The 23,482-nt window shown below is 44.0% G+C and overlaps 1 long non-coding RNA gene across 2 annotated transcripts in view; it reads right to left on the reverse strand.

Annotated features, from left to right (window-relative positions):
- Positions 1-1,795: 1,795 nt before the first annotated feature.
- LOC122465967 overlaps positions 1,796-23,482 on the reverse strand; it is a 114,267-nt gene continuing 92,580 nt past the window's right edge. For both annotated transcript variants that reach the window (XR_006291126.1, XR_006291127.1), the window contains exons 2-3: positions 7,180-7,325; positions 1,796-2,330 (exon numbers count right to left, since the gene is read on the reverse strand). This is a non-coding gene — a long non-coding RNA (uncharacterized LOC122465967). The remainder of the gene's footprint in view (positions 2,331-7,179; positions 7,326-23,482) is intronic.

Below are 23,482 nucleotides of genomic sequence, written 5' to 3' on the forward strand. Positions count from 1 at the left end.
TCAATACCTGCTCAAGGCTTAGTGTAAGGGAACATTTATTTCCTGTGTCCAGGACTATTTTACCCAGACCCCTTAAACTCTAGACGGATTGTAGCATTAGTAGAACAGTAATATATTACTGCCATTAACTGTGATCAAACCATTGTTCTATTTTGGTCATACTGTAAAATGCTGAAAAATACTCTGTTTCAAACTTTATTCATTTGCAGTCCCCCCAAAAAATTTCAAACGCAGGTGCAGTCTCTTTCAGAAATCTGAGACATAGTCGCCCAGAACATTGAAAACCCCTGTTCTATGGTAATGACAACTTTTCACAGACCCCATACATATAGTCTGTGGACCTCAAGGGTCCGCAGACCACAGATTGAAAACCACAGCTCTAATAGGATAAGGAAGGATAGTTTTGAGGTGAAGACATTGGAGTGGGACTCAGGAGAGCTAGGTCCAAGTCCTAGCACTACCACAGACTGACTATGAGATTTTGGGCAAGTCACTTAATGTCTCTGAGCCTCAGTTCTCAAGCTCTACAAAATGGAGTAAATAAGTCCTGTTTTCCCCCACCCCCATCTTGTTATATTGTCTGCTATCTCTTGTACAGCATCTAGCACAATGGGGCCTCAATTTCAGTTGGGATCTCTACGTAAAACTGCAATACAAATAAATAATAGTAAGGGTTTGCTAATCCCTGCAAGTTGCTCAAGTTTGTAGCAGGAGAACATGTTTCTGCTATCACCAGCATAATGCCTGCTGGGTCACTGCAGGCAGTGGGGTCCAGCAATCTGCAATGGGACTTGACATCCCAAGACCAGGCAATAAAGATTCAGTCTTGCAATCCTGAACAATCTGGACATGCAAAGCCTGCAAGATCAGATTCTCAGTAACTATTGTGCAGGATGTGACCCTCTTAACCTGCTTATTTAGGCAGTCAAGTTCATAATTCTAAAATCTCTGGATCCTTGGTAAATCTATTTGCTAGTCACCTTGAAAGAAAATAAAACTGGAAAAGTTAATAAAGCTAAGAGATTACTTGACAAGTAAGAGACAGGAGCATTCCAAGAAGTATTTGAATGGATTCATACTTTAAAGTAATAAGGACATGTATATACACCCAGTGAGGCATGCCTTTGTAGAAGCATAAACTAGGCGTTTTAAGCCTAGTCAATGCGTACAGAAAGAAGAGAGAATACAGCCAGAACCCTCCTGGGCAGACCCCTGCATATGCATAGACCCATTTAAGCCATGAGGGATGGAGAGAGGCACAGAAGTAGCTGGATTTACACATCTTTTAATCTCTAATTTAAATATATACTTTGGAGGGTTCACCAGGATGATTCAGGTTACAACAAATCAAAAAGCGGAAAAACAAAGGAGATCATAGCCGTAGATTAAAAGAAGCCTGTATGACACATTCAGGATAGCACATCTCCTTACTAACAAGTAGGTGCCCTGTATATAGTATAGTGGACTATATTTTTTTTAAAATTGGACTTTCCTCCGTCCACCTCCCCCCTCCACCACACTTGTCACCTTCTCTCCCCAAGTGGAATGACAACCCAGTAACACTCACACTCAAATCTAGCTTTCACATCCACAGTAGTTGATTGGGTCCCAAATTAGGCCCGATGGTTTTAACGCTCCCTTTTATTAATTCAAGAAAGGAAGGGTTTGGGGAAGGTGAATTTCAATGAGTGTCTGTTCGTACCCATTTATGAAGGTTTATCTGATACCACTACAAAATACATTAGGGCTGTCCCTGCTTGAAGTCAATGCAGATGCAGAGATCTGCCCACAGGGATCCACTGATATCAGCAAAGGGTAGCTATGTAATGTTACGAATATCTGTTATGCTGGGAGAAAAAAAACCAAACAAATGAGATTTATACTGTATGCAGAGAGAATTATATCTTCCCCGTCAGAGTCTGTGCCCAGTAATCAAGAGACGCTTTTCACAAGAGAGCTCATATTTCACATGTCAAAAGAAATGAAAAAGATTTAATTAAAATTGCATGATATCTTAAGAGAAAATATACTTCAGTACATTGATGTGTTATCTTTAGTCTAATCAAATGGAAAGACACATTTTGGAAAAAGAATTGTTCATGAGCTGTAATCCATCAAGAAACGCTATAGAGTTTATAACCATAGACCTACATATAACAGTTTGTCACAAATAGCAAGTGCCCAATGTGTGTTCTGAAAAGCAGAGCATAGGTGCTCGAACTAGGGGTATGGCAGCACCTCCTGTCTTGAAATGGATTCCGTCATATACAGGTTTACAGTTTGCTTCATTGGCTTTCAGCACCTCCATTATACAAATTGTTCCAGCACCCCTGAAGCAGAGAGACACACAAATAAGCTGTAGCTCACCAAATCCGTTGCAATACACACTGAAAGCTTAAGCTGCCCTTGTGCCAAGCTGCTCCAATGTTCTGTACAACTGCAGTTTATTAACTTGCATAAGTTATTTGGCCAAGTGTTATGGCACTTATGTTATACATGGGTTAAGGTTTTCCAAGCCAGCTTGGGGGATTTAGCCACACAACTTCCACTCGTTTCAACCTAAAATTGAATTAGTGGTTATCTATTTTCTAGATGGGTCTAAAGAAGATAAAGCTGGACGAAAGTGGCTACATCACCTATTTGCATTTGAAAATCTCAGCCAAAGACTTTATTAAAGCTAGCTCCTTAAAAAGTAAAATTTCAATAAGTATCAGAGGGGTAGCCATGTTAGTCTGGATCTGTAAAAAAGACAGAGTCCTGTGGCAACTTATAGACTAACAGACGTATTAGAGCATAAGCTTTTGTGGGTAAATACCCACTTCTTCAGATGCATGTAGTGGAAATATTCACCCACGAAAGCTTATGCTCCAATATGTCTGTTAGTCTATAAGGTGCCACAGGACTCTTTGCCTCTGTTTCAATAAGTGGTGCACATAAAATGTTTCCCCATCCATAGCCTATTATAAATCCCAAAATGGAGGTTTGCATGCATGCTTATAAAGAAAAAGGGGAAGAGAAATGGAATTATATTTTTCCCCCAAGAACACTTTCTTGTTGCATCATTATTTCTTTGTTTTGGGATAGCATCTAGGGGCCCGCATCATAGATCAGTGCCCCATTCTCATAAACACACTTGCTAGTTTTGTCTGAAGTGGGGATATTAGGGATGTGTGTATTTTGCTTCTGAAAAGTGTATGATTGTTTCCTATTTGAGCATGTCGAGGGCAGGGGTAACAGCATCTACTTCTTCTTCCCCAGAGTTCATCTAACAAGGTGACAGGAATTCAACCCATCAGTGACAAGTGCAACCCAGCACAATTATGGTCCCCATTACCTAGTAGTTTAATGTTTTGTGAAACTGAGCATTCCACATAGGTGCCTCTAATAAAGAATACGCCAGATCAATGGGGGGTGGGGGGGGGACAGTTCATTTAACTGCATGGGCACAAGTTTAAAAGCAATCTATTTTGTTCACTTCCCAGTGATCAAAGAGAGAGAAAACACATGGAGAAAGCACCTGAGAGCTCAGTGTAGGCCACCCACAAATAGAGGAAAGGTTAAGAAATTAAACCCCTCAGTGTTCAAAGCTTTTCCAGCTTCACGAACCCCTCTTTCTCTCTCTTTGGAGGAGGAAACCATTCCAAAACAATTACGGCCAGTTACTACCAGTCTGCATGCTACCCTCCGGTCATATTTTTTCCTGTAAAAGCTGAAACACACAAGAAAAACTGAACTCCACACTTTCCCCATCCCTAACCTGCCTGTAAATTTAGAGCTAGTCCAAAACCACACTCACCAAAAGAATCAAGCCAACAAGAAGGCCTGCACAATAGAGCATTTTGTATGAAGACGACATTATAGGACACAACACACAAAAATGTAAAAATATTACTTAACTACAGGAAAAATTCCAGCTTTCTCTTTTCATGGAATTCTCCTCTTTTCTCTAAGAGAACTTTAAATCTCTTGCTCATCTGATGAGGATACAAAGTTTTTACTGTATCCTCTGGGGAAAAGAACTACCAAAACAAAGATTTTCAAAAGAGCTGGGTAGAGCTGCAACACATGCATTTCAGGGGGCAGCGAAACCATTTGCTTTGAATTAGGCAAATAGTTTTGGTGGAACAAAACCTGAAAACAAAAATTCTGGAAATGTCAAAATGGTTCATTTCGTCATGGTCTCTAATCAACATTTCCAAAACAAAATGTCGGCTCAAATCAATGTTTCATTTAATCTCGAATCAAAATTCAAAACATTTTGTTCTTCCTGAACATTTTTTTTCCAGTTTTTCATTTCAGCAAGAAAAAAAACCCAAAATTCACTTGTGGTTTGAAATGCTCCCTTTTTAAAAAAAATGTTTATTTCTGGCAGCAACCGAACCGGGGGAAAAAATCAATTATTTGTTCAGCTCTGGTGGCTGCTGATTTTAGGGGTCTCCCTATGTGGATGCCCCTATGAAGACATTGTAAAAAGGCCTAAGTTTCAGAAAGTGTTAAGCACCCATCCTCTGAAAAAATTAGGCTACTTTGGGGATCCTGGAATGGAGGCTTCCAAAATGACTAGTTACTGTTCAGAAAATCTTGGCCTAGGTTTTTGCGTTGTGGAGGGGGAGGGGGAAGATAACCTTTAACTTGGCTTTTATTTGTAATATTGCCTTATTTGGTAGAGGAATAGACCACCTTCACAACAAAGAGACAAGGCACGGGGAGGGCAGGGAAACAACAGATTACACTTTAATGCAATTATTCTGCAATTATGGCTCTACAGCACATAAAGCTGTGCGTGAAATCTGTGTGTGTACAGATGAGAGCGTTATATCTACAATATTTATTCCCAGGATGTTTAAACAAGGTGAACAGCAATAAATAAGGCCATTTTTGGAAGTGTCAGACACCACTAGGTTTGTTTTGTTTTTTTTTAAATAAGTGGTTGAGATTCTTGTTTGTATCCTTGTAAAGGTCTACACAGGGCACAGTGAAAGCTTGATTATTTTGCACAAAAATAACCTCTGCAAGTCCTCTGCTCTTAGATGGTATCATTCAGACACACACACACTGTATAAACACAGTGTGTTTCTTTTTCCCATTAAAGCACAACTCCACAGTTGCCAAATTAGCAATTATCTACCCAGGATCTTATTCCCCGTTTATACAAACATCACTTTACACAGCTCCTGCAGTGTAAAGGGGGGGTCAAACTGGGCATAAATTACATTTACCTTCAACCTCAAGGCCCCTCCACCCTGCTGCAATAGCGTAAAGTGGACTTACAGTAAATGAGCATCAGGCCTCAATACACATTAGAATACTTGGATAGGAGACCTCCAAGTAAAGTAAGGTGCTACAGGAAATGGGATCGGCCATTCAGTCCAGAGCTCCTTCCCCTCCGGGTCTGTACTGAACCAGGTTACGAACAATGCTAGTGGTGTAACAGGATGAGCTATCTTTTAGCGTGAGATGAAACCTGTCCTCTTATTTAAAGAGCTCATTAAAATCTCTTCTCCTTTCCTTCCCCAGGCTTAAAGCTCTTAAGAGATGAGGGCACGAAGGTGGAATTTGCCTTTCCCTACCATCCCACTTTCACTCTCAATTTCTCCTGATCTCCTTTCCTATTTGCTTCCTTTAGGCCCATCAATAACCTGTTGCTGGAAACTGCTGCCAGCAAAGTGCACCTCCCACTCCCCCAGCTCCCACTCACCAAGTGCTCAAATGCCAGTGAAGGTGGGGAAAACAAATCAATCATCTCAATCACACTCTCTGTGATGATGCAGAAAACCTGTCTGTCTAGATAAGGTCAACTCTTTTTTCTGATTTTGAATACACGCTTCAAAATAAAGAAAGGTTCCTGTGTTGAATTTTCTCAAACTGAGAGATACTTAGAAATTTTGAAATTAGAAATAAATTGAAAAGCATTTCATTATTTGTTTTTCCCCACCATTTTGCCACCAGCTCTTGACCCACTAGCACTTAAGCAATTTCCAACACTGGTTGAAAGAGTGAAAGGAGACTGGGTTGCTCAGATCATTTTTCCAAACATTAGACAGGGCCTACGGGCAGGTCCTGCATTGATGCAGCTACACTGCTGTAGCACATCTGGTGAAGACCCTCTATACTTCCAGGAGAGCACTCTCCCGTTGTTGGGGTAAAATCTTGTTTTGGTGTATTTCTCCTCTAGCCTCCATCTTGTTCTGTAAAAACAACAAGTAGGACTCCATTTTGGATGCCCTCCTTCATGGAGAGCTTCCTGCCCCTCCTCCCTGCCTTTTTCAAATTAGAGCAGGAAAAGACAAGGAGTGGTTAGGATTACATGACTGCATAGTCTGCCTAGTAACAGCAGACTATATAGGTGACAGCCACACTGCTGCTCAGGGCTGTCCATCCTAGAGGCAGCCAGTGTCTCCCGCGTTATCAGCCTGTGGAAGGAGTCCAGCTAGGCCAGGGTTATAGTGTATGGTATCAGGTTCCATCGGTGTCATCCACTCCATGCACCTGTTGCCAGCACCCAGTGCCGAGAGGCTGAACAGCGGCTTGAGTTGGTTCGCTACCCGGTGTGCTACACCCAATAATCACAACAGGGTGGAGAAGCAGAAAAGTTTATTTGCAGCTGCAAAAAGGTACAGGGAGAATAAAATCTCAAATCCTGTACACAGAGCAGGAAGTTACACAGGCTTTTATACATCCTTTTTCCCAGCATACTTATCCAATAGCAAGCTGCCCTAAGTATCCATATCGCCAGCCAATCCAGTTCCCAGCTAGTTCCCTGGTTCTCTGTATCATTTGTTAAACCATACATAAAGCTGCTTTATTCAGCATTGTTCTTCCATATGTGCCCTGTTTGGCCTTGCTTAGTTTCAGGCAGTCTGACTCTGCAGCATATTGCTGCAGATTCTCAGCATAACTGCTGTGTGCCTCCAGGCGGGGGGGCCAAGGACACTTGGGCCTAGTACGCAGAGCTGCTGCGAGTGCCTCCAGGCGGGAGGGGGGGCCAAGGACATCTGGGCCTAGTGCGAGGGGGCTTCATCGACACTCGTGGTCTTCCATCCCCTCGAGTTACCTAGTGGCCATGCCCCAGTGTCCCCAACACACCCGTTCTCATTTTCAGCTGCGAGTCCGCACACTACCACTCAGGACGACGCATAGGGAATGGAAGAGAGAAGGAAGAAGAGAGCAGCCACTTACCTGGTGATCATCGCGTCCTGTTCCTGTGGTCCAGTGTCTTCAGTCTTCCTTGGTTCTGTCCAGGATTCCAGAATCATCCTCATTGTGGTCAGGGTTCATTCCGTGGGACAGTCAGGGTCCATCCCTTGGACAGTCGAGGTTTGTGCCTAGGACAAGGAGAGAGATGGTACTGTAGTTTCCTTTTATTGTCTTTTGGTTATCCCAGTGTATCAGGTTTGTGGGCTCCAGACTTTAAGTACACTTCCATCCGCTGTTAACAACCGAGCCATTTGTATTTACCTGTGTTTTGTTATTGCTCGTGCTTTGTTATTACTTGTAACAAGGGTTCTGCTTTTAAGACCAAGTTGGTCTAATAAAGCTTACTGTATTTGCACCTTACCCTGTTAGTTTCATCTTTAATCACCCTGGTAACAGATACGGGAGGGGGAAGGGCCTGTAGATAAGCCCATCTTCTCAGTGGCCTCAGAAGGTAAACACCTTAAGAACTGTTTCGGGCTAACACCGTCAGTATAATTACTCCACCTCCATGAGAGGTGGAAGCTATGTCAGCAGGAGGCGCTCTCCCACCAACATAGCGCTGGTGTGGACAGCAGTTAGGTCGCTGTAACTTGCATCACTCAGGGGGTGTCTTTTTCACATCCCTGAGCAACTTAAGTTAGATCTACGTAAGCAGGTAGTGCAGACCTGCCCTATATTTCTTGCCATTCTCAAATTTACTTGTTCATGTATCTGAACTGTGATTACTTCCAGGCTTATCTTTTCTGTTTGAATTATACACTAAACTATACAGAGCAAGCAAAGACTTTGTCTTTCCATGTGTTTAAAAAAAACCCAAACCATCATGTATGCTTATGGTACTTTATTAATAATTAAATAAAATGTGTTCATATATTTCCAGGAAAACTTAAGCCTTGAACAGTAAATGTTTAACAAACCAACCAACCAACCATCTCTCTTCTTTCCTCACATATATCAGTGCACCTCCCCACCCACAGAACAATGCATGCCTCTCCCCCACAAACTAATGCACAGTTCCTCCTGAGTTTTGCTCTAGAAAGGCCAGGAGGAACAGCATAGTCCTGGATTTATTAATTAGGGTAACTCTCTGCAGGTACAATCCTTATGCGTGCACAGTGGTCCCAGTCAGACCGGCACTTGCCCAAACTTTACTTTTATTCAATACTGCTCCCATTGAGCTGCACCATAACACATGCCACATGTTCAAAATGGTTCCGCATATTTGTGTGAAATGAGCCAACATTTTACAGATTGGAATTTTAATACACAACAAATAACAACCCTATGTTGCTACTTTTAATAGTTAAGGCAACAGCTCTTACGTCTTGATCAAACTGCATTTTCAATATATACATTTCTTCCTTCCAATACTTCAAACCCTCGAATCCGTAAAAGGATCGATATCAAGTAATTAGTATAGGAGTGACTCTAAAAACGTGAGGATGTAATGTTAATTTGTACACCTAATCAACATTTGGGGAACAAAAAAATTAAATTGAAAAATAGCCTAAAAATTGTCAACTTTTTAAAAAAATATCATTTTTGCAAAAATTGTTCCATCAACTTTTAAAATTGGAAATATCAAAATAGTTATCAATAATTTCATTTAATAAACCATTTTTAGGAAAAACATTTCAACAATCATTGCAGTAATGTTTTCAATCAAATCACGGATTTTAAAAAAATCAAACTGAAAATGGGTCATATATGAACCTTGCAAATAAAAACAACAGAGGGTTTTTGTTTTGCTTAAGCAAAAATGGTTTTAGTGGTTAATTACATTCGCTATTAAACATTATCTTATTTCCAGCTTGAACTTTTCTGACTTCAGCTTCCAGTCACTGGATTTTATCATGCTTTTATTTGCCAGATTAAGTACCCCTGCATAGGTTCTTTATCTGTCTATGCATGGTACTTATCTGGCCCCCATTATTTTAGTACTGGAGCACCTCACCGTCTGTAATGTATTGTTCCTCACAACCCTGGGAGGCGGGGCAGTGCTAGCATCCCCATTTTCAGTTGGATAACTGAGGCGCAGAGAGACTAGTGTCTTGCCCAAGGTGACACAGGAAGCCTGTAGTGGAGCAAGGAATCAAACCAGGTCCCATACTAGCTCGCTCACCACGGACCATCCTTTCTTTCTTATAGATGGGATCAAGTTCTCTTTAGTATGCAAAACAGACTGAGCTCCTTCAGTCTCATTGTTGTTGTTGTTTTTAAACACAGACTTCTAAAAGGATTGATAAGAATTGATTTGAAGGGTGTACACCAGAACTAGGCTCTGTATTTCAGTACTGGTCACACTAATGCCATGTACAGAGATAAATTATCTCCCTGTGTCTACTTGATATTTCCCTGTTAATACAGGCAAGTATTGTGTTACCCCTTTAGTAACAGCATCACACTGGGAGCTCACATTTAATTGGTTATCTGAGATCATCCCTAAAGTCCTTTCAGAGTCACTGCCTTCCAGCGTACAACAGCAATACGTCCCTTGATTTTTTGAGATGACCCCAGATCACGTCACAGCTACAGCCTATAGACGACAATTCTGATGATTCCACTGATGATATAAGAACCAGCTTCTCCTCTGAGAAGGCAAGATCTAGTGCACTAACCACAACACTGACAGCAAGGGACCTATTCTGACACTGACTCTCTATGGCATTTGCTATGTCACATAGGCAATATTTTCAAACTTCTGTAAACTAGACACCTAAATCCAAGGCTCAAGGTCACAGATTAAGCCTATGGAAGAGTCAGTAAATGAACCCAGATTTTCTTTTCTTTCCGAGTACCAGTCTTGTGCCCTACACCCAACACCATCATTTTTCAAAGGATCTCAAAGTGATTTATAAACATTAATGGATTTGGACAAACACCTCTGGAAAGGAGGTATTACCATACCCATTTGACAGATGAAGAAATGGAGGTGGCACACAGAAAGATTAAGGGCCTGATTTTGCTCCCACTTTCCCAAGGATATGCAAGATGTCTGTAACAGAACTGGAAATAAACCCCTGGTCTCCTGCCTCAGACCTATGTTTTCTTCTTCTTTTCCCCAATACAGATAGGGTACCATCAATTGGACATGGTGACTGTGACTGCTCTGTTGGTTATTCATATTATGGTTTGTAATCTACAAAGCCTTACTCATACACGTTATGTGTTCTTACATACGGGTATACAGAATTGAGCCCTTTGTCAACAACACTGGAGCAAAAATTTTGTTTTAAACTGGACCTTTGTTCCTTCCAACACACTGCTCATGCACTGGGGAATAGGATGCCCTTCAAGAGACAAAATATATCTGTTTTTCTAATTTCAGCCGTCTGGAAGTTTTCAGTTTTACAATGGGCTTCATACTGCTGTTTTTTACAATGATCTCACCTTTTTAACAAGATAGATGCTATCTTCAAAAGGCCAATTGCAATTATAAAATTTCTATTGACATGCATTTCACAGTTTGTGCATGCTGAGACCTGCTTATGAATTTCCAAACTGCTGAGTTCAACAAAATTATCAGACTTCTCCCTGAATAATTGCTGAGATGATCCACTTTTTAGAGAGGGCCCACCTGGGATGCACAACAAAGCAGCGAGTGATTCCGGATACTCAGAGGAAAGATGCTACACATCACTTATTGGTTCAAAACAAAATGCATAGTCAGAAACCTTCAGATACGATTTACAATATGGGACAACTCTCAGTATAATCTTTGCAGGCCTAACAAGTCAGGATATTTCATAGTAAAATAGGCCTTGTGAAACATAGTTACATTAACATTTAGAATGTTTTAATAAAAGTCCATGACACTGATACAGGCCTGGATCTGCAGTGTTTTCACCTTCATTGAGAGTAATGGAATTTAAGGATAGAACAAGTTTACCTCACATTGGACTGTCTACACCAGGGGTCAACCTGAGCCTGAGAAGGAGCCAGAATTTACCAATGTACATTGCCAAAGAGCCACAGTAATACGTCAGCAGCCCCCCATCCTCCCCACCCTGCTCCCAGCACCTCCCACCCACCAGCAGCCCTGACAGTCAGTGCCTCTCCCTCCCCGCACCTCCCGATCAGCTGTTCCGTGGCATGCAGGAGGCTCGGGGGGGAGGGGGGAGGAGCGAGGGCACGGCAGGCTCAGGGGAGGGGGCAGGAAGGGGTGGAGTTGGGGCAGGGCCTGTGTAAGAGCCAACAAGTTGGCCCAGCAAGTTCTCCATACAGGAGATCCTTTGGAATGCATCCAGTGTCCATCCGGTGCAGATGACCAAGCCAACGGAGGCAACTGTGTTTGAGAATAGTGATTAAACCTGGCACTTTTGCTTTTTCAAATACTTCAGCATCAGGAACTCTGGTTTTCCACTAGAAATGTAGAGTACAGCAAAGACAGTGGTTGGGGAAGGTGTTCACCCTTCTCTCATGCCTGCTCTGGGTGGTCCAGGTTTCACCCCATACAACAGCATACTCAGAATGCACGTCTGGTAGACCCATATCTTGGCATTCAGTGTCAGTGTCCTGTTATCCCACATTCACTTGGTCAGGTGCTATACCACCACAAGAAACAACAGTAATATGCAATTTCAGTGTGAACATTCCTTCTTTTTAACATCTTCAGCTCACTAGAATACTCAAATCTGCGCTCATTCAGCATTTTGATTTTCCTATGAACAAAACCACTAAACTTTGTTAAGGTCACAGTAAGGCTGTTATAGCACTTTCAGTCTCATCCTGAATTTTACGGTGAGTATCACACACCCATTGTTCAACATCTTTCTTCTCCCCCCCATCAAATATAATCTAGCTAGGAATAATAAGCATCAGCCTTATGTGTGAGATTTTCAAAATAATTTTGCATACCTGACTCTGACATTTGCCAGTGCCTTTACAAACTAACATCAAGAAGGGACGGTAAGAATGAAGGATCTCTTCTTCTGTATGATCTACTTCCCTTTATAATCAGAGGTAGAAATAAAAATATTCTCAGATCCTATATCTTGATGGTTCTTTACCAACTCTTATAAGATGCACATTTACAAAAGAAAAGAAAAAGGAGCTTCCTGTAATAAATCACCTGAAATAGGAAAGAAAAAATAGGAAAAGGGGATCATTAACAAGACACATTTGTGGGTTTAGAGGGTTTTTATGCTACGTTGCCTTTTTATATATTTTAAAGACCTCATAAAAACTAGCCTATCTGTGGACTCAGATATTGATCTAGTCTCCGTGGTGCTGAGTCATCAGCTTACTAATCAGAATGTGCTATACTTTCTATTACCTTTCATTCCTCCCCCTGTGCAGTGAAAGCAGTTCAAGGATTGCAACAGCGGAGCAGCAGGTGACATTATTATGCACTGTGACTGAATGAATCACTTTCTCCAAAATGGTAATTATTTTCCATGTCTTTTATTGTAAGTTCTTCTTTTGCAGCAGGATTTTCCAAGTGGGTGCTCATGCAGCCTAAAAAGATAAGCGCTCACTGTTGGCTGCCTGTAAGACCTTTGGAATTTTCAAAAGTGAGCATGGGTGGGGATAGAATTTTGAAAATTCCAATGCCTCTCTGGGTTACCAGGCTATCTTGGTCTTGTGATTTTCATAAAGCACCTATCAGATGATAACATGGTATCCAATGACTGGGGCACAAACCTGGAGATTTTGTTCTGTGCACTGCTTTGGGTCTGTTGCCAGGAGGGAAAAAGAGGAGGGGTGGGGAAGAGGGTCTTGTGGTTAAAGCACTGGACTGGGACTCTGCAGATGTGGGTTCAATTCTTAGCTTTGCCCCAGGCTCCCTATATGACCTTGGGCACGTCAATTAATCTGTGCTGCAGTCCCCCATCTGTAAAATGAGGCTCATATCTTCCTCATCTCTCGGGAGTGTGAAGGATACATTCAGTAGTGCTCGAGAGACACTCAGATGCTACTGGGAATGGAGCCCTATAAGTAGCCAGGAAGCAATGCAAAGTCCATACACAGACTACTGGAATAAAAGAAGCAGCCAGATGTCTGGCATGCATATTATCAGAGCATGAGGGGCAAAGCCTCTCTTCTTTTATAATACACCTACCCATATGAACTGCTGGAGAAATGTCGCAGAAAAGGAACATGCAACCAATAAATGGCAACTTCAGCCATCGCTCTCTGAAGCAGGACAGACTAAGAATGCTTCTGATAACTGCCTTTGCTAGCTGTATTTTAGAACACTGAACATCAGAGTGCCCAGGGGACACAGACACATATAATACAGTAAATTATGCTTGGTTATCTGTGACTGGAGCTTTGGATTGGGATATGAAGGTGACAGTAGAGGGGAGGTGCTGTATATGACAGATACCGAGAAAACTATCCTCATTGCTGGCTCCCAGGATCAGAACAAGTGAGGGTACCAATAGAGACCAATAGTCAGCCTTTCTTCAGCCTCAGAAAAGCAACCGGACTCCATATACAAGACACTGTCTGCTAGAGGCATGCACCAACCTTTCAAATAAATCATGTCACGACATGTCATGGAGAAGCTCAAGCAAAGCTTTATAAAGACGGGGGCAAATAGGGTACAACCCAGTCCTCTCACACATTTCCCAGCCACCTGGACAGACCAGATATTTATCCATCTCACCAGCACAGAGTCGGTTGAATTCAACTATATTGAACAGCGACTATGCTGCTTCCCCAAGTCAGGCATAGCTAGAACTCCTATGCTTAGTTGCTGCTTCTGGCAGGGAGCAGCTGACAGCTCAGGGCTGTGTGATGCATTGCACAGGCTCTCAACCCAAAAGACAAGACCAAACACACACAACCAGCAGGACAAAAACAGAACAAGACCACAAGCAAACCAACATCCCAATGGAGAGTGGTCACTGATGGATCTTCCATTTTCTGTAACCTAAAATTTTCTTATATTTCAATTTGTCATTCCACGTATAAATTGACAAAGGATTGGCTGTTATGAAGAGTGTGTAATATCAGTCCACAAACTCAAAAATACTGTAAAACAAATCAAATAATGTTTATGCCATTATTGAAACCTTCCTGCATTTGATTATGCATTATACAGTTCCAGGGGTGTGGATAGCACTCAGCAGACAGAGAAGAACAATGTCCCTGACCCAAGAGGCTTACAGTCCAAATTAGCATTGGGCCCTGCAGCAGTAGATCAGACCATCTGATTTGGAGGACATACACTGTGAATGCCCAGGCTACCCTCAACTACTCATTTTTCAGAAAAAAGGTAATTTACATGGGTGAAACTTATTCACATGAGAGCTCCCATTGATCTCCAGGTCTCAGCTGGGTAAAAGTTTTACAGCCCTGGGTGCTCAACTTCTAGCCTTTTTTGTTGGGAAGGTATCTTTGCAAGGATAAGATGATGGTTGGGGCTGGCCTACTCCTGAGGGAGGGGCTTGTTCCTTTTGGGAAGGGTTAGGTTTGAGGGCCAATCTGTGACTGTGAAAAGGCTGTGTTACTTATCATGCCACTGATGGCATTAAGGCTTTCTCTTCACTGCCAGCCATCTGCACTAAGTAGCTATTGTTGCTTCTGGCCAAACAGCATAACTGAGTGAGCAGTTGACTGAGCTACTGGACAATGCATAGGCCTAAAAAGTAAAGGAATCTTGCTTTCTAAGCCCCAATTCTCACACCAGCTTCCTCTGTGGACTTGATCAAGTTACCCCTCTTACACCACCTGGTTAGCTGCTTTTCTTGCTACACTCCTCTCTTATAATCTTTCAGTGTGCGAACCTAGATTCCTTAGGCTTCTTTATCACACAGTGGAGCAAAGAAGTGCATAAGGGGGTTGCAAGATACACACTGATGAGAGGATCTGAGACTCTGAGTCACAGTAGAAAGAGAGAGTCTAAGATGGTAAAATACAGTCTTTCGAGGGGCCGGAGGAATGTCTAAAGGTAAACTCAAAGATTCACTTTTCAACTTGGCCCTTAGGTTTCCTTGGACATGTATGTAGATAATGTATCCTTCCCTATATTATTGTTCTTTATTTATAAATTGCCATGTGAATATATGACATCTTTTAAACAGACAGAAACCCAGTGACCTACATGGTAAATATATAGCAAAAAGAACATTGTTTCCTTTCTCTCCTCTTCATGTAAGAAACTAATTTCTTTGCTCCTTTATTTTAAGAGCTGCATTTCACACACCCTGCACAAACACTACCACGCGGCTCCCCCTGAGTCTAAGCTCTGGGCAGACCTCAGTGAACTTTGTACTCTTGTTCTGACTCATCCATGGTGAGTATTTGTATATACAGGCCTGGTGCATGTACTTCCCCAGTTCTTCCTCAGACTGCTACCTGGCCAAACATTTCTATTATTCAATACGAGTGCTTCTGAGTGCCACTGTAACATATGCTGTGTGTGCCAATTAGCATTGTGAAATGAGCAAATATTTTATACTTTGGCATTTTAATTTGAGAGGTCGTCAGCTTTAGAACTGCTATGCCAAAACCCCTCACAGGTAAATCATAGCAAGGATATAAATTCAGAGGTCTGGCATTTTCTGATACCAGACTTTTTTTTTCCAAAAAGGATCTTCCATAAAATTGTTTTACATCAGTGATGGTGGATATTAAAAAACCTGACATCTAAACTAAGCCAGGTTAAACAGAGGTGATACATTGTGCACTGAAGGCTAAGATTGGTCTATCTATCTTCGGCTTATCAGCTGGCTCCAATATCCTTCAATAGCATTCTAAAGCTTTTAAAGGTCAAACCACAGTGATGGAAATACAGCAAGGTACAACAAATATCTACAGTGAAAATTTACGGACTAGAACAGCACAGGATCTACAGATATTAATATTATTTCACAGTGTTATTAATTCCCCACCAGTAATATACACTCATAAAGTGAGTTGCATCTAAATCTGATAGCCTTCTGCAAAGTGCATAGTGAGCAGAATGCTGCACTCCGTTCTCAGGTTAAAAACTTCCACCGAAGCCAAGGAGAGTTGCATGGGAGTTAGGACTTTGCCATCACACCCTTTACATATAAAGCACTCTAAGAGAATGCAAATTATAATTGCCTTAAGGGAAAGATGCAGAAGGAAGAGTCCATTTTATTCCTGTAATTAATAATAGGTAAGGAGGCCCCCTTCAAGGCTCCATTTGCTGGCAGTGATATCATTCTTAAGTACCTAAATATCATTCTTAAGTATTCTGAAATGGAAAGAAATTTAGATCCCAACAGCTGGTGCAGAGAGGAAGCTGTGGTCCAAGGTGGGGAGGAGGGAAGTGGAGGGGAATAGAACAATGAAGGAAAAAGAGGAAAAAATTGTATTTCTATTGGAAGACAACATTTTGAAGGCTGTTCCCACTTTGAGGTATGTGTGTATCTAACTCCCATTTAACAGGGCTTGTGCACAGCACATCCAGGAGGGATGGATGACTGTTCCATGACTGCCACGGAGGACGAGTATCCATCCACAAAAGGTAAAGATGCTTTAAATCAAATGTACTCACTTTCCAATTATTAAGCCATTAACAAAAATTCAAAACAAGTTCTCCTGAAGTTATTTAGATTCAGTTCTTAAAATCCAGATCCTTCAGAGAGTCCAGGTGAGTGGATGGGAAGTTCAAGGTCTTACTACTCAATGCAGATCAGAGTTCACTAGAAAGATGTTTAGTGTTATGAAGAAAGATTGGATCCTACTCCACATTATTCATTTAAATTTATATTGTTTAAGTGCTTAGTTGCTAACCAGTTTAAAGCCACCTAGTACTAACTGCTGTACAACCAACCAGAAAACGATTGCCTCAAAAAGCTTACTATCTACATTCATTTCAGAATAGATTTCAAGCCAGATTAATGACTCCTAATAAGAAAAATATTTTTTATAATTTGAAAAATGGGTGAGCGTTTTCACCAAAAAGTTGCACTGAAATGTCTAATATTTGAGAAATATTGATGCACTCGGCAATGGACTACACTCAGCTCCTTGTGGCTACATCTGGGGATCAGCTCCCATCTGGTCTGGAGCCCCTTTTCATTGGTTACTCATGCTGTGACCCCCCCCCCTTCATAACTTGGGGTGCTCTTTCTCTGTGATTTAGCCCTATGGCCAGGTCGTTCTCTAGTCCTCCCCTCTGGGGTAACAAAGTCCCTACGGACCAGCTGCCTGGTTGGCATCTCCAAGAATCCTGTGCAACATCCCAGGAGCTGGTAGGGAAACCGAGGCTCGCCCCCTTCCTTGGGTTCCAGCCCAGGGGCCCTATAACAAGCCGCCCAGGTCTGCTACTCCTATTCCTTGCTGCTGTTTCCCTGGGCTTCTCCCTACTCAACCCTCTCAGGCTGTCTTTCCTCACAATTCCTCTAGGGTTGACCAGTCTTCCAGGGCTAGGATCCCAGGCAGGGCTGGCTCCAGGCACCAGCTTTCCAAGCAGGTGCTTGGGGCAGCATTCAGAATGGGGCAGCAGTCTGTGTCCCGTGGCAGCAATTCGGCGGCAGCTCTGCTGTTCTTCCGGGTGCGGTGGCAATTCGGCGGTGAATGCTTGGGGTGGCAAAATTGGTAGACCCTCCCCTGATCCCAGGGCTTTTGCTCCCTTTTGGGTTGTCTCTCCCCCACCTCTCTGCTCCCAGAGAGTGACTGCTGGGTCTCTCTGTGCTCTCCTCTCTCCACTTCCTGATCATATACCAACCTAGCCTGCCACTGCCCAGCTGGACTTCATCACTGTTAGGATATAGATATTCAGGCCTGTCTGTAAAGACCTATACTCTAAGAATTTAGGTGTATTCTTATCACTTAGCTAGTTACAGAGGTATAAAAGAAAGAATCAAAATCACTGTCTGCCGGTGTAAGGGCCTTCTCTTAGCCCTGGTCTACAATAGGACTTTAGATCGAATTTAGCAGCGTTAAATCAATGTAAACCTGCACCCGTCCACACGATGAAGCCCTTTATTTCGACTTAAAGGGCTCTTAAAATCGATTTCCTTACTCCACCCCTGACAAGTGGATTAGCGCTTAAATCGGCCTTGCCAGGTCGAATTTGGGGTACTGTGGACACAATTTGACGGTATTGGCCTCCGGGAGCTATCCCAGAGTGCTCCATTGTGACCGCTCTGGACAGCACTCTCAACTCAGATGCACTGGCCAGGTAGACAGGAAAAGAACCGCGAACTTTTGAATCTCATTTCCTGTTTGGCCAGCGTGGCAAGCTGCAGGTGACCATGCAGAACTCATCAGCAGAGGTGACCATGCAGAGCTCATCAGCAGAGCTGACCATGATGGAGTCCCAGAATCGCAAAAGAGCTCCAGCATGGACTGAACGGGAGGTACAGGAACCGATCACAGTATGGGGAGAGGAATCTGTGCTATCAGAACTCCGTTCCAGTTTTCGAAATGCCAAAACCTTTGTCAAAATCTCCCAGGGCATGAAGGACAGAGGCCATAACAGGGACCCAAAGCAGTGCCGCGTGAAACTCAAGGAGCTGAGGCAAGCCTACCAGAAAACCAGAGAGGCGAACGGCCGCTCCGGGTCAGAGCCCTAAACATGCCGCTTCTATGATGAGCTGCATGCCATTTTAGGGGGTTCAGCCACCACTACCCCAGCCGTGTTGTTTGACTCCTTCAATGGAGATGGAGGCAACACGGAAGCAGGTTTTGGGGACGAAGAAGATGATGATGATGATGAGGTTGTAGATAGCTCACAGCAAGCAAGCGGAGAAACCGGTTTTCCCGACAGCCAGGAACTGTTTCTCACCCTGGACCTGGAGCCAGTACCCCCCAAACCCACCCAAAGCTGCCTCCTGGACCCGGCAGGCGGAGAAGGGACCTCCGGTGAGTGTACCTTTTAAAATGCTATACATGGTTTAAAAGCAAGCATATGAAAGGATTAATTTGCCCTGTCATTCGCAGCTCTCCTGGATGTACTCCCAAAGCCTTTGCAAAAGGTTTCTGGGGAGGGCAGCCTTATTGCATCCTCCATGGTAGGACACTTTACCACTCCAGGCCAGTAACACGTACTTGGGAATCATTGTACAACAAAGCATTGCAGTGTATGTATGCTGGCGTTCTTTATCTCTCTGTGTTATCCTCAGGAGAGTGAGATATCATTCATGGTCACCTGGTTGAAATAGGGTGCTTTTCTTCAGGGGACACTCAGAGGTGCCCGTTCCTGCTGGGCTGTTTGCCTGTGGCTGAACAGAAATGTTCCCCGCTGTTAGCCACGGGGAGGGGGGAGGGTTGAGGGGGTAGCCATGCGGTGGGGGGAGGCAAAATGCGACCTTGTAATGAAAGCACATGTGCTATGTATGTAATGTTAACAGCAAGGTTTACCCTGAAAGAGTGTAGCCACTGTTTTGTAAAATGTGTCTTTTTAAATACCGCTGTCCCTTTTTTTTTCTCCACCAGCTGCATGTGTTTCAGTGATCACAGGATCTTCTCCTTCCCAGAGGCTAGTGAAGATTAGAAAGAAAAAAAAACGCACTCGTGATGAAATGTTCTCTGAGCTCATGCTGTCCTCCCACACTGGCAGAGCACAGACGAATGCGTGGAGGCAAATAATGTCAGAGTGCAGGAAAGCACAAAATGACCGGGAGGAGAGGTGGCGGGCTGAAGAGAGTAAGTGGCGGGCTGAAGACAGGGCTGAAGCTCAAATGTGGCGGCAGCGTGATGAGAGGAGGCAGGATTCAATGCTGAGGCTGCTGGAGGATCAAACCAGTATGCTCCAGTGTATGGTTGAGCTGCAGCAAAGGCAGCTGGAGCACAGACTGCCACTACAGCCCCTGTGTAACCAACCGCCCTCCTCCCCAAGTTCCATAGCCTCCACACCCAGACGCCCAAGAACGCGGTGGGGGGGCCTCCGGCCAACCAGCCACTCCACCACAGAGGATTGCCCAAAAAACAGAAGGCTGGCATTCAATAAATTTTAAAGTTCTAAACTTTTAAAGTGCAGTGTGGCATTTTCCTTCCCTCCTCCACCACCCCTCCTGGGCTACCTTGGTAGTCATCCCCCTGTTTGTGTGAAGAATGAATAAAGAATGCATGAATGTGAAGCAACAATGACTTTATTGCCTCTGCAAGCGGTGATCGAAGGGAGGAGGGGAGGGAGGTTAGCTTACAGGGAAGTAAAGTGAACCAAGGGGCGGGGGGTTTCATCAAGGAGAAACAAACAGAACTTTCACACCGTAGCCTGGCCAGTCATGAAACTGGTTTTCAAAGCTTCTCTGATGCGTACCGTGCCCTCCTGTGCTCTTCTAACCGCCCTGGTGTCTGGCTGCGCGTAACCAGCAGCCGGGTGATTTGCCTCAACCTCCCACCCCACCATAAACGTCTCCCCCTTACTCTCACAGATATTGTGGACCACACAGCAAGCAGTAATAACAGTGGGAATATTGGTTTCGCTGAGGTCTAAGCGAGTCAGGAAACTGCGCCAGCGCGCCTTTAAACGTCCAAATGCACATTCTACCACCATTCTGCACTTGCTCAGCCTGTAGTTGAACAGCTCCTGACTACTGTCCAGGCTGCCTGTGTACGGCTTCACGAGCCATGGCATTAAGGGGTAGGCTGGGTCCCCAAGGATAACTATAGGGATTTCAACATCCCCAACAGTTATTTTCTGGTCTGGGAATAAAGTCCCTTCCTGCAGCTTTTGAAACAGGCCAGAGTTCCTGAAGATGCGAGCATCATGTACCTTTCCCGGCCAATCCCACGTTGATGTTGGTGAAACGTCCCTTGTGATCCACCAGAGCTTGCAGCACTATTGAAAAGTACCCCTTGCGGTTTATGTACTCGCCGGCTTTGTGCTCCGGTGCCAAGATAGGGATATGGGCTCCGTCTATGGCCCCACCACAGTTAGGGAATCCCATTGCAGCAAAGCCATCCACTATGACCTGCACATTTCCCAGGGTCACTACCCTTGATATCAGCAGATCTTTGATTGCGTGGGCTACTTGCATCACAGCAGCCCCCACAGTAGATTTGCCCACTCCAAATTGATTCCCAACTGACCGGTAGCTGTCTGGCGTTGCAAGCTTCCACATGGCTATCGCCACTCGCTTCTCAACTGTGAGGGCTGCTCTCATCTTGGTATTCAGGCGCTTCAGGGCAGGGGAAAGCAAGTCACAAAGTTCCATGAAAGTGCCCTTACGCATGCGAAAGTTTCGCAGCCACTGGGAATCGTCCCAGACCTGCAACACTATGTGGTCCCACCAGTCTGTGCTTGTTTCCCGAGCCCAGAATTGGCGTTCCACAGCATGAACCTGCCCCATTAGCACCATGATGCATGCATTGGCAGGGCCCATGCTTTCAGAGAAATCTGTGTCCATGTCCTGATCACTGACGTGACCGCGCTGACGTCGTCTCCTCACACGGTATCGCTCTGCCAGGTTCTGGTGCTGCATATACTGCTGGATAATGCGTGTGGTGTTTAATGTGCTCCTAATTGCCAAAGTGAGCTGAGTGGCCTCCATGCTTGCCTTGGTATGGCGTCCGCACAGAAAAAAGGCGCGGAACGATTGTCTGCCATTGCTCTGACGGAGGGAGGGGCGACTGACGACATGGCTTACGGGGTTGGCTTACAGGGAATTAAAATCAACAAAGGGGGTGGCTTTAAATCAATGAGCATTTCAGGCAGGACTTCATGGAGGGTTCCAATAAGAAATGGTGCACCTAAGTAATTGTTCTTATTGGAACAAGCAGGTTGGTCTGGCCTCTGATTGATACATGGCTAGATTTACCTCGCTGCACCTTCTCTGTGAGTGACTGCACTGTGACCTAGAGGAATGAGTCCCCTAGACAGGGGAGGGGGGGAAGCAAATGAGTACAAAACAAATCTGGTCTATTTCTTGTTTTGATCCACTCCATCTATCTTTTACATCTTTGGCTGGCAGCAGACGGTGCAGAAGGACTGCAAGCCATCCACATCTCATGGCTGCTCGGCAGAAGATGGTACAGTAGGACTGCTAGCCATCCTCATCTCTTGCCTGCCTGGCAGAAGATGGTACAGTAGGACTGCTAGCAATCCGTATTGCCTGCCTGCTCACCATAAGATGGTTCAATAGGACTGACTGCAGGACTAAAGAGAATGACCTGGTCAAGTCACTCCAAATTTAGTCCCTGCGCCCATGTCTGCCCAGGTGCTCCTGGCCGACGTGGCCAGGAGCATCTCAGACATGACGATGACGGCTACCAGTCGTACTGTACTGTCTGCTGCCACAAGGCAATGGGTTGATGCTGCTGTGTAGCAATGCAGTACCACGTCTGCCAGCACCCAGGAGACATACGGTGACGGTTACCTGAGCAGGCTCCATGCTTGCCGTGGTATGGCGTCTGCACAGGTAACTCAGGAAAAAAGGCGCGAAACGATTGTCTGCCCTTGCTTTCACGGAGGGAGGGAGGGAACGGGGGCCTGACGATATGTACCCAGAACCACCCGTGACAATGTTTTAGCCCCATCAGGCATTGGGATTTCAACCCAGCATTCCAATGGGCAGTGGAGACTGCGGGAACTTTGGGATAGCTACCCACAGTGCAACACTCCGGAAGTCGACTCTAGCCTCGATATTGTGGAAGCACTCCACCGAGTTAATGCACTTAATGCACTTAGAGCATTTTCTGTGGGGACACACACACTTGAATATATAAAACCGATTTCTAAAAAAACAACTTCTATAAATTCGACCTAATTTCGTAGTGTAGACATACCCTTACTGTGACCGTCTGAGGCCCTGTGTTTAGGCTAAGATCTTTGGCTAAGCAGCAGAAGCAGCCATAAACTGGGAAGCGAACGGTCACATTCTCACATTCCAACCTAGTCACATTGAAATAAGGTGCTATTGGGCTGTTAGGAATACAGTCCTGTCCTGATAATTCCTATCACCTCCAGAGAAAGGGACGTGCCTAGAAGATGTAAAAGGAAACTAGTTTGATAGCATCCTGTCTGGCAAGAACTCACTTATCAATAGCTGGGATGTGAAATCCTCATTTCTGTGTTTGTTCTATCACTGTAGTCCCCATTTCCCTATTGTTTGTCTGCATAATCTCTGTCTGGTTCTGTGATTAGTTCCTATCTGCTGTATAATTAATTTTGCTGGGTATAAACTAATTAAGGTGGTGGGATATAATTGGTTACATAATCATGTTACAATATGTTAGGATTGGTTAGTTAAATTTCAGGAAAATGATTGGTTAAGGTATAGCTAAGCAGAACTCAAGTTTTACTATATAGTCTGCAGTCAATCAGGAAGTAACAGGGGGGAAATGGGAACAGGGAATGGGGGTGGGGAACTGGAATCATGTTTTGCTAAGGGAGGGAATGGGAACGGAATGAGGGTGG

This window comes from Chelonia mydas, chromosome 5, assembly GCF_015237465.2.
Source record: "Chelonia mydas isolate rCheMyd1 chromosome 5, rCheMyd1.pri.v2, whole genome shotgun sequence".
In the NCBI taxonomy this organism is placed as follows: domain Eukaryota; kingdom Metazoa; phylum Chordata; order Testudines; family Cheloniidae; genus Chelonia; species Chelonia mydas.